The following is a 13,262-nucleotide window of genomic DNA, read 5'->3' on the forward strand; positions in this document are numbered from 1 at the left end:
CAGTACAATGAGGAATATATTATTGTTATAAAGTGAGTAAACAGTTATTGTCTATAGGCTGAAAACTGCAGTAGCGTAGGCTTATTTGAATAACCGCTCAAATGTCCTGCTTTATTTCACGCCAAAATAACTGCATAACTACAGCCTAGGCATGATTATGCAACCATTTGGATCAGTTTAGGTATTTTCTCTACAGTTCAGAAGGTCATGAAAGGTACATTAGCAGGCCACTCATATGGTGTAGTCCGTTGTTAAGATAGGCATTCTTTCCAACTCAACACCTGTTCTTAATAATGCTGTAGCCTATTTTACATTCAGCAAGCAAGAGCAAGCATGCTTCTCTCCTCCAATAGACAATTAGTATATCAAATATGGCGAAATAAGTTTCCAACAAGCTCTTGTAGTCTGACTTTTCCTAGGACTCCACAATATTTAAGAGGAATAGTTGAGGTAGCCAATAGTGTGGATCCCACATTGGTTCCTTCATGAATACATGCCCCCCCCCACGACATATTCATGCTTATGTGAAACTTTTGAATATGGGTCAAAAAATAGTTTATTCACCCCGCCTACAGGAGTCCTCCTTGCTAGTGAGCAGGAGCGACACCAGTAGACAGTGTCCTTCGCACCCGCCTGCCCTGACCGCCATTGACACAACTGCGGGCCTGACAGATGAAGGCAAAGAACACCGTCTACCGGTTGCCCCTACCTCCCTCTAGCACAACAGGTGGGAGGCTAGGGCGACACTTTGTGCTAGTTAGCTTAGTCTACTAGTTAGCAACACTGTGTGTTAACTTGCTAGTTAGCTAGCTAGCACACGGTGTCAGCCCTGCCTCCCGCCTGCTGTGTACTGGAGAAAACTGGACTGACCTTTCTGTGGGGATTATCGGTGGCTGGACACCAACTTCATTGTGCATTAACGCTACCTAATGTACTCGAGCGCACCCGCCTCCCGCCTGTCCTCGCTTAAAAATGGACCAATAGAAGTATAATGTAAGAATGTAATGATGTAAGAATGCCAACATGCAGGAAGTGTATGCATATTAGCCCATAATTCATGAACTTAATGTTAGGCTTAATACTGGAGTAAATGTATCCAGTTAACCCTAGGTAGCCTACAATATGTGCACTCCTAGTCCCCGGGAATGCAGCTCGAGAAGCTACCCTATTGATTCACTTTTTAAGGGTCAATAAATGTATCCTACCTAGGCTACAACAAAACAATGTAGTGAAGAATGTTATTATTGTTTTAAGTGAGTAAACAACTCTAGTCTTAGGCTGTAAACTGAAGTAAATAGCCGATGTCACTTGAATAACCACTCAAAAGCCTGGCATTTTGAATGCATATTAATTTAGAAATAAGTGCATCTAGCCTACCTGATTGGGCAACCATTTGGATCAGTTATGGGGGTTTTCTCGTTAGTGTAGCCTACAAGGTCCAGGCACATTAGCAGGCCAGTAATATGGTGTATTTTGTCAGGATGTATTGGCTAACAGAAACATGCTAGTGCAGGGATTTCTAGTGGCGCGACAATCATTGAGGGAGTTATATTCATAGTTTCCCTGTTTGTCTTCTGTGTTTACAAAAGTGATTGAAAATAGGATGTCAAAGGATGTTTTCACCACAGAGGTTAAGGTTAAGACCAAACTCTTTGTGTTTCAGACCCTTACCCCCCTGTATCACTGTGAAACCTTGTTCTATCTTACAGTATCTCAACTGTCAACAACGATACTCCTAGCCTGGTTCTGGATCTGTATGTGCCGTAGCCTAGCGGTTAGAGCGTTGTGCCATGCAAAAAACACATTTCCATTTCACCATACACTGTACAGGTTAGACGCTTGTACATGTGTGAAACAGGACAAATAAAAGCACACCCACCTTGACTTGTATTGCCAACATCATAGGAGTTAGACATTAGACCATCTTTAAACAGCCCATACTGTCTGTGTTGAATTAATGGGACCATACCACAACACCACAAGAAGTATAGGTCCCCCTTGTCTTGGCATGAGATAGGGGGGTAGTACCCCGTGGACCTTCACTGGCCTTTATCAAGCCCTGATCAGTCATCTCCCAAAACACCACCTGAAGTATGGGGCCCATTGATTGGCCGGCCAGATCTCCTTCAGAAGGTTTGGAAGGGGGATTGGATGTGGGCTTGTGAAGGGTGCTGTTATTGACCTGGTCCTGCGGTTCTCTGAGTTCTCTGAAGAAAATTCTATTTGTAAATCCATTTAAGGAGGCATGTTAGGTTAATAAAAAACAACGGAGACAGAACAAAGGGAAAGAGCTTCGCTGTGAGAAAATATCCTCTTTTGTTTCTGCTTCCTCTGGCTTGAAGGCAGACAGAGTTGTTTTGATAGACACAGTGCATAAGAGAGATATAGGATAATTATGATCTCTGTGTCAAATAGTTTTTACACCCTGGGATGGGAGCAGTAATGTATGCAGACGGACTCTCTCATCAGCTGCACTCCCACTCAGAGTTAGGTACATCAGAGACCGAAGAAAGGTGTATAATGAGCGTGCATCACTGTATTTACAGTTAAATCTCAATTCAATATCTTCTGATAGCACTCGTAAATTCACATTCTCTCTCTCCTTCTCTCTCTCTATTTACAGATATTTTAATTCCAAACCCAGATGAGATCAATAGGCCCTGATAACCTGGTCCATGCAGTTCTCTCTCTGTCTCAAAGGAAAATAAGAGATCTTATATTTAAAACATTACTATACATTATACACTCAAATCATACATTATTAAACGTGTGCTGCTGATATACACTGCATTGGTGAGATGCAGCAATGTGCTTTCCATACAGAGAGAGAGAGAGAGAGAGATTTGAGGTAGCTAGCTGTCTTTAGATTTGCGCTTCACACATTGTGTCAGAATAATAAGCATCAGTACACAAAGAGAGAGAGAGATAAAGGAAAGACAATAAACAATTTGACATCTGTGGGGTGCAACCAGGAGTACTTGCCTTGTTGTGTTTGGCTTGCATTGACTGTTCTATGATGATGGGACTCGGAGAAGAGCTAGAACTCAGATAGTGGTAGGGGGGAGAAAAAAATGAAGAAACTCACAGATCCTGAGGGTAGATGTTGATTTGAAGGAAGAAAAGAAAGAATAATAGGCTTTGATGTGAAGAAATAAAAGCAACCAATTCTCGGCTTTGATGGTTGAATGTCAGGAAACAGCCGACTAATTGGTGTTGTAATCTCCAAGGAAACGGATAGGCTGAGGCTTTGTACCCCACATATAGGGGTGATGGAGCTGTATATACCCAACACTTAGTACCTCAAATCTCCTGGTTAACTTCTTGACTCTACCCATCACTTTAGCGGGATAATTGTCATCAACAACCGCTGAATTGCATAGCGCCACATTCAAATAATATTACTAAAAATATTTATATTCATGAAATCACAGGTGCAATATAGCAAAACACAGCTTATCCTTTTTTTAATACACCTGTCGTGTCAGATTTTGAAAATATGCTTTACAGCGAAAGCAATCCAAGCGTTTGTGGAAGTTGATCGATCGCTCAACAAAACATTATGAACACCTAGCATCAAGTAGCTTGGTCACGAAAATCAGAAAAGCAATCAAATGAATCGTTTACCTTTGATGATCTTCTTATGTTTTCACTCACGAGACTCCCAGTTACACAATAAATGTTCCTTTTGTTCCATAAAGATTATTTTTATATCCAAAATACCTCAGTTTGTTTGGCGCATTATGTTCAGAAATCCACAGGAAAGAGCGGTCACGACAATGCAGACAAATAGTATCCGTAATGTCCACAGAAACATGTCAAATGTTTTTTATAATCAATCCTCAGGTTGTTTTTAAAATATATAATCGATAATATATCAATCGCAACTGTCTTTTTCAGTAGGAGAGGGAAAGGCAATGGCTGCCCAAACTCTGTTGCGCAAACAAAACTCTGCTGGCACCCAGCCATACAATGACGCTCATTTTTCAAAATAAAAGCCTGAAACTATGTCTAAAGACTGTTGACACCTTGAGGAAGCACTAGGAAAATGAATCTGGTTGATATCCCTTTAAATGGAGCAAAGGCAGTCTATGGAACATGGAGTTTTCAAAATAGAAGCCACTTCCTGGTTTGATTTTCCTCAGGGTTTTGCCTGCAATATCAGTTCTGTTATACTCACAGACAATATTTTGACAGTTTTGGAAACTTTAGAGTGTTTTCTATCCTAATCTGTCAATTATATGCATATTCTAGCATCCGGTCCTGAGAAATAGGCCGTTTACTTTGGGAACGTTATTTTTCCAAACATAAAAATAGTGCCCCCTAGCTTCAAGAGGTTAAAGGGATGACGGTTATGTATACTCTGTGGCTGAAGGTATACCCAATACTTAATACCCCACATTCACTGGTTTTAGAGGGAATGGGGCTGTTAAATCTCCATAAACTCTGTGGCCGAAGATATACCCAACACTTTGAACTCCACATCCACTGACTATAAGGGATGAGTGTAGATATAGCTGGAATTTATTGACATTGACATGCAGGTCTAATGTTGATACTAGATGATGTTAGGATAGTAATGGTAAGGTACAATATTTAGCTAGTTGTGAGTTGCATCCAAGAAAGACTTTAGTATACTGGAGTCATAACATTGTTAAAACAAGCTGAATATGTCAGGTCAATGCTTTCGACTTGAACAGATTGATTTAAAACACAGACATTCCACAACAGGCTGCTTGTATTTATTTACTTTTCTCTAGCCGTACCTTCATGATCAAATGAATTATTTACTATTCAGATCATATTAAAAATGCAACTCGGCAACAACACACTCTCTCTCGCTGCATGTTAAAATATTGATTTCAGCTTTTATAAACAGCAATTTATAACGACAGCATCACCTTGACAGACTCAGCACTGAACCTCAACAAGCAAGCAGGAACAGGGAGAGCTAGTTTCATTTGCTTTCAATGAGAGACAGGAGAGAAAAAAACGTGCCAACAATTTTTTTTTACAGCTATGGAGATATTCCTAGTAATTAAGTGTCTCTGTACTATAAAAACATTGATAGTACAGTAATGAAATAAGCCATGTTACCACGGAGGCCTTGGACTCCAGGACAGGAGCTAGGAGAGTAATTGTAAATGAGGCAGTTGTGTTACCCCAAGCTCCATTAAAATTTCATTTCCCATGAATGGCATTATTCAAATTAGGTAAAATCACATCAGTTAGCCTGCTCGGCAATGCAAAGTTTCAAGTGACTATGACTGAGGTGAGATTTCCCAAAGTCTAGAATGTGCCATATGTCATTTATGAGGGTACTTCATATTTAGAGCATAAAATATACTGGTGATTCCTGGCCTTGGGCCTTCATGTATTTGTAACAGTATATATAGAAAATGGACCATAGAAATTCACTATAAGACCTAAAAACCTTTTTTTAATTTATTATCCCTCTAAGAAAAACCTTTCTTATTGCTTTACAAAATTATTAGAAATATGATATAGCGATTCTTGAATTGAATTGACAAGCTAGGTAATGGGTCACAATGCCAGATCAAGTTGATTGTATTTACATACATTTTGGGTCCCCCACTGTTACCTGCTCACTGAAAAATAATGGGTATTTCTGCTCTCCAGTTCACCATTTGAGTAACATTAGAAATCCCCAATACAAAACACCTCAAATCTGATGTTACTGGGCACCGGTATGTTCCTTCAGAATTGTATGAAAATATCAATGAGGTACAAAGACAAAAGCCATATTGGATGTAGGGCCAGCGTTTGTATTTGATCCTGCACTCCTGCCTTGCCCATGTACTGTACACCCATAAGTCACCCTGGTAACAGAGTGAGTGTTGATTGTCTTAACCCTGGCCACAGGAACATCATTAGGATTATAATGAGTGTGATTTTATGATACTTGGTCATTAATAATCTATGATAAATAGCAGTGAGAAGGGAACAAAGCCATGTGTAATATTAGGTGACCCTGCGTTATTAGTGCTGAGAGAAACCATTAGGGAGTTGCCTTAACCTGTTTTAATGAGGTCTCTCTGCTCATGGAGAAAAAAAGGCTGATTCGTGCATATGTTATAAAGGAGCCAGCAAATGCAGCGCGGGCAGGCATATTGTAGGTCTAACCACGTACAGAGGTGTTAACAATACGGCCTCTATCACTGCTGCTTTACTGCCATTTCTACCTCCATCAAGGACGTACTTTATCACTCTTTGTCAATGGGCATCTCAGGGTTAAAATACAGCAAGCCAACATTGTCTCTAGGCCCTAAATGAATGTGCTAACAACACTACAGTACCACAGAATCAGCTATTCACACACAGACATACACACACATACACTATGTTATGTTCTTCTATCCTCGTGGGGACATAACATTCAGTTCCATTCAAAATCCTACTTTCCCTAACCCTAACCTAACTCTTACCATAACTCAAACCTTAACCCTAAGTTTAACCTGTAACCCTAACTCAAACCCTAAACTTAACCCCTTACCCTTACATGGTTTCACTATCCTTGTCGGGACTTTTGGGGATTTTAGGTCCCCACAAGGACAGAAGAACCAACATACTACAACAACTACTACTACTACTACTACTACTACTACAACCACTACTACTACTACTACTACTATCACTGCTACTGCTGCTGCTGCTGCTGCTGCTACTAGTACTTCTACTACTACTACTACTACTACTACTACTTCAACACATCTCTCTATCAGTTTGGACAGAGTTGAATAGATAGTTTGCTGGTTTAACAGAGCAGTTCATGTCAGCTAAATGATACAGAGCTTTAAATATACAGACTGAAGTCATGAAGCTAATTAAGTGAGCCGAGTTAATTAACAGTGTGGCCCTCCTTATGGTCCTGTCTAAATGACTGGCAGGAAGGACGGGACTGGGAAGGAATGAATGAGGGAGCAGAGCAGGCTGACTGATGTACTAACAGAACCTTCAGCAGTGGGCCAGGTGGCAGGAGTGACAGCAGACATGAGAGATGTCTCACAGAGTGTGTACTGGATGTATGTGCTGAATGTGCATGTGTGTGCATTTGTTTTGTGTGTGTGTGAGTGTGACATGTGACTGCGTATATGCGTCGGTACATGCACACGTCAGTATTTATGTGTGTGTGTGCACATGTATTTGTGTTTAATAATGGACATGGGGGGGAGGGGGTTGGAGGTACAGGGTATGAACATGGGTCCTACTTGGAGACACCAGAGCATTGGTCTGCAGATGCGTGATGGGACTTCATTACACACACACACACACACACACACACACACACACACACACACACACACACACACACACACACACACACACACACACACACACACACACACACACACACACACACACACACACACACACACACGTGCACGCACCAATAAAACAGACTTTCTCAAGAGCATTTATTACATTGGGTTGTGGGGGAAATCGATATGAAATGACAGCTGCTTAGTCCATTCGTGAACAAGTGAGAGTTGACCTGTACACAGTGAGACTCTAGTCGCCCAAATGACAGTCTACATGAAGCCTCTGCAGTGGTCTTATAAAGTAATGGATAGCTAGGGAAGGGGCCATCAACACTATTACTATATTCATTCTAAAGTGAGTGGGACACATCCAGTGATATGACAAGAATATGCTCTTTCAATAGTCTGGTGTGACTGTGGTGTATGACATAGCTTTGTGACACATCGCCTATAACATGAGAACTTTGAAGCTATGGCTGCTTCTAGTTGTTATGGCTGCTTCTAGTTGTTCTCATCTATCGTTAAGAAGAGGGAGAGAGCGAGGGAGAGAGAGAGGGAGAGGGAGAGGGATAAAAGAGGGGGAGAGGGAGAGAGATAAAAGAGGGGGAGAGAGAGAGGGAGAGAGATAAAAGAGGGGGAGAGAGAGAGGGAGAGAGATAAAGAGGGGAGAGAGAGAGAGAGAGAGAGATAAAAGAGGGAGAGAGAGAGAGAGAGAGATAAAAGAGAGAGAGAGATAAAAGAGGGAGAGAGAGAGATAAAAGAGGGAGAGAGAGAGAGATAAAAGAGGGAGAGAGAGAGAGAGAGAAAGATCCAGAGAGAGAGAGAGATAAAAGAGGGAGAGAGAGAGAGAGATAAAAGAGGGAGAGAGAGAGAGAAAGATCCAGAGAGAGAGAGAGATAAAAGAGGGAGAGAGAGAGAGAGAGAAAGATCCAGAGAGATAAAGAGAGAGTGAAAGAAAGGGACAGAGAGAGAGAGAGATAAAGAGAGAGTGAAAGAAAGGGACAGAGAGAAAATGACAGAACGAGAGAGAGAGAGATGATTTTCCCAGTTCACACACTGACAGCCAACTACACTCAGGCCTCACTGAAAAGTAGAGGGTATCAAATGGTACCTGATAGCTCTAGTACTGTATATTATCCACTATAGGTTTCAAAACATCCATACTGCACATCTATAGTGCTATCACTATCAATGTTGTCTCTGGTGAGTGCAGGCTCCTGCTGTTTGTTAGTTTTAGTGCAGCCATTGTCCAGAGCCCTCCTATGGCAGCCAAATATGTATCATTGTTTTCACATACAAAGTATAGGACAGCATGGTGTATGTAGATACTGTGAGAGAGAGGGATAGAAGACCTCTGTAGCAGAATATCTCACTAGTAATGGACCGTTGTGTGTGCTACGGTCTTGTGGATTTCACAAGAACCCATGTTTTCACTCCTTACCCGTTCTGTAGCTTAGCGATCTCTGATCGCCATTATCTCCGCCCCCTAAATCCTTTAGCATTGAGTCAGTCTTGAGTCAAACTGGCTGAACAGTATGGCCATCATAGGGCAGAAATGAGAGGTGCTATCTATGCTGCAGTAAGCTGATGATAACATTGATATTGTGTTTCTACCTGTCTCTCTCTCTCTTTTTCTCTCTCTGTCTCTGTCTCTCTCTCTCTCTCTCTCTCTCATCTCTCTCTCTCTCTTCCCCATTTAGTCTTTCCTCTCTGGCAGTGTATGCAGCCAGGACAGTTCTGCTTTATTCTAATTGCATCCCTTCGATTAAAGAAGCTTGTTTTCCTTGATTACTTTGATGTTGAAATGGGAGCAGGGGAGCAATTCACATTCATTCGTCAGTATGTCCCCCCCCCCCCCCCCCCCACGCTCTTTTGTGCTAACAGCAGAATTCCTATTTATATATTGGCACTGGAACTAAATTACTGCAAACATCTCTGTGTGCCAGCAAGGCAGAACGGATCGGGATTGGATTGTATAACATGTCAGTGCCCCCTGCTGGTCACCACCAGAAAAGCACCATGCCCGGTCATTCCAAACACGTGTAGCACGAGGGCCAAAAGGAACACATTGGAATGGGTATCATGAATCTTTACCGAATGAATTCCTCATGGCTAGATTCTTGACTGTGATCTCAAGACATCACACATTTGTGCTCCCATATTCACAGAGCAGTGGAGCGGTATGAATGTCAAAGCTCCTACAGAAGAACATACTGACAGGGTATAGGATTCAACCAATATAAAGATGACAAAGCTTTATTCTTCTCCATATGTTTTAAATGCCATGACCACGTACAGAAGTCTACAATGAGACCCTCTTGTTTTGTGGTATTGAGAGGACGTCTTTTTGACGCCTCTTCCAGAGATGATCTGAAACACAAAGCATCAGATGTCCTTCTTTAATGAGACTTTTTCACAGCGTTGTCTTGGAGCCTCCTGCTGTGCTCCCTACTGGGATCTGAGTGCCTCTCCCCAGCCTCTCCCCAGAGTCCTATCACACACGGGTAATAACACTGAAACACATCAAGGGGATTCTTTAACTTTACCAGGGTCCCCATTTCCCCCCATTCTGATTCTGAGAGCCTGTGTCTGTGTTTTACCCAGGCCTATATCGACTGTGTAGAGAGTTATATAAGTGTACACAAAATGCAACAAACACTTTGGCTAATTAGAAGTTTAGCAATCAGATATGGGTCAATTAAGGGTTTGATTTAGCTGCTGAGAACCAAGCTGGATTCAAAGCCCAGAGATAAAAAGGTTTATTTTTTCCCATGTATCTAGAGAGAGAGAGAGAGAGAGAGAGAGAGAGAGAGAGAGAGAGAGAGAAGAGAGAATAGGGGAAAATAGAACATATATCCCATTTACCTGAATGTTACCTGTAGCATCATTCACAGTAAAGATAAACACTGTGCAATTCAACCCTTGAAACTAACCAGTTATTTTATTTAGTTCTTCAGAATCAAGCCTTTCTTCTGAGACCGCTATCTACAGATCCCTACATGAACACCGCTTCTATTACACATTAGTAAAGCTGTGGTAGCCTGTTATAGCATGTTACAATTTACAGTATCTATTCTATATAATAATTGATAGTGCAGAATGCCGTTGCATGCCTTAATTGCTTAAGCCAATAATACCATAATGTGTGTTGCAGCACCTGGGGAGAATAAGAATGATTGTCTTCATTAGTATCCTGTGTTTTCTCTCTCCAGTGTTGTGTTGTTTCACACAGATGAGATCCCCTACTGTTCTGTTCTGTTCAGCCTATTGAAAGGCCAGAGACACAACAGTATGTAGGTCATGGTTTAATCGTTTTTGCGGTATCTCTGTCATTCTACGAGGTGTTTGTTTTCTATTAGCCCGGATGAATTTCCCACACTGGGGGATGGAGGGATGGAGCAGCTGGTACTGCACAAAACCCTGCTGCCAGCCTTGAGAATACTTGTGTAGGAAGACAGCAGGTTTCCCAGGGGCTCCGTACCAACCTGGATATACACCTACATAAACAACTGTGACACTTGTACTGTTCACAAGACAAAGTGAATGAATGAGATACTGTAGATGAAGACCTCCTGGGCTGACAGGGACATCTTCCCTTTAATATGCTTTCATTGTACATATAAAGGTCACTCTGCCAACACTAAACATGTCTGACAAGATATTGTTGTTGATACCGCACCTGTCACGAACAGGGAGTTCAGGAATATTAACATACATGGACCTCCACACACACACACAAATGTAGATACACACGCACTCACAAACACTCAAATATAGGCCTACACACACTCACAAACACACACACACACACACACACACACACACACACACACACACACACACACACACACACACACACACACACACACACACACACACACACTTGCAGATACACCTGAAGTAATATCGGGTGTGGATTAACCTCTATAATGGCTTCATCCATAAAGCAAATGCAGATATGAGATCTGCCTAATCATGTACAAGTAGCATATCCCATCTCCACTGTATTCAGCCTGCTGCTGAACGGAACTAATGACGTGAAAATGTATGCATAACCATTCTACAATGTGAACTTTAATTAAACCAAGAAGCAACTTAGAGGAGGTGGAATTGTTTAATACAGACTTCATTTACAAGTATTACAACTCAGTCCTAAAAAGGAAAACATCAGGTTTTATGAAGCTCTCAAACTGTTGTTTCAACCAACCAAACACTGTTCTATGGAGCTATCTGTTCTCCCCCTCCCTCTCATTAAAAGTGACTGTAGATGGAGGGCTACTGTCCTGCTCTTCACTGAGAAGTCAGACTGATTAGCATTTGTGATTTAAGCTCATCTTTAATTAACCTTGTTCTTAATTCTCTCTCCCGCTAATTACCCTCTGGAGACAATGGGGATACTGCAGTGAAGGCTCATGGGATTGCCCATCCTTAGCACTCTCTGGGTGATAGAGAGACTGTGTCTTTATTCGCCATATGTCAGTGTAGCACATTATGGCATCTCTTGCTGTACTGTACAAACAACCAGCAATCAAGACAAAATCACACTGGCGATTCAGTAGCTGTAGGTCTGGGAAAAGAAGCTGTCAAAATCTAATGACAACATGTTTACATAACAAATCACGTAATATACTGTAAATGTATAATTATATAATATACTGTATGCAATTTAGCAGACACTTTTATCCTAACTTACATACATTGTAGGTATGGTTGGTAACGGGAATCAAAACCACAACCCAGGGGGTGAAAGCAACATGTGCTACCAACTGACCCATACAGGACAACCAACTATACCAACTGACCCATACAGGACAACCATCTATACCAACTGACCCATACAGGACCACCATCTATACCAACTGACCCATACAGGACCACCAACTATACCAACTGACCCATACAGGACAACCATCTATACCTTCTGACCCACACAGGACCACCAACTATACCAACTGACCCATACAGGACCACCAACTATACCAACTGACCCATACAGGACAACCATCTATACCTTCTGACCCACACAGGACCACCAAGTATACCAACTGACCCATACAGGACCACCAACTATACCAACTGACCCATACAGGACAACCATCTATACCTTCTGACCCACACAGGACCACCAACTATACCAAGTGACCCATACAGGACCACCATCTATACCAACTGACCCATAGAGGACCACTAACTACACAAACTGACCCATACAGTACCACTAACTATACCAACTGACCCATACAGTACCACTAACTATACCAACTGACCCACACAGGACCACTAACTACACAAACTGACCCATACAGTACCACTAACTATACCAACTGACCCATACAGGACCACTAACTATACCAACTGACCCATCACTAACTATACCAACTGACCCATACAGGATCACTAACTATACCAACTGACCCAATACAGGACCACCAACTATACCAACTGACCCATACAGGACCACCCACTATACCAACTGACCCATACAGGACCAACAACTATACCAACTGACCCATACAGTACCACTAACTATACCAACTGACCCACACAGGACCACTATCTATACCAACTTACCCATACAGGACCACTAACTATACCAACTGACCCATACAGGACCACCAACTATACCATCTGACCCATACAGGACCACCAACTCTATGAACTGACCCATAAAGGACCACCAACTATACCAACTGACCCACACAGGACCACCAACTCTATGAACTGACCCATAAATGACCACCAACTATACCAACTGACCCACACAGGACCACCAACTCTACCAACTGACCCATACAGGACCACCAACTATACCAACTGACCCATACAGGACCACCATCTATACCAACTGACCCATAGAGGACCACTAACTATACCAACTGACCCATACAGGACCACTAACTATACCAACTGACCCACACAGGACCACTAACTACACAAACTGACCCATACAGTACCACTAACTATACCAACTGACCCATACAGGAC

This window comes from Oncorhynchus nerka, linkage group LG27, assembly GCF_034236695.1.
Source record: "Oncorhynchus nerka isolate Pitt River linkage group LG27, Oner_Uvic_2.0, whole genome shotgun sequence".
NCBI classification, from domain to species: Eukaryota; Metazoa; Chordata; class Actinopteri; order Salmoniformes; family Salmonidae; genus Oncorhynchus; species Oncorhynchus nerka.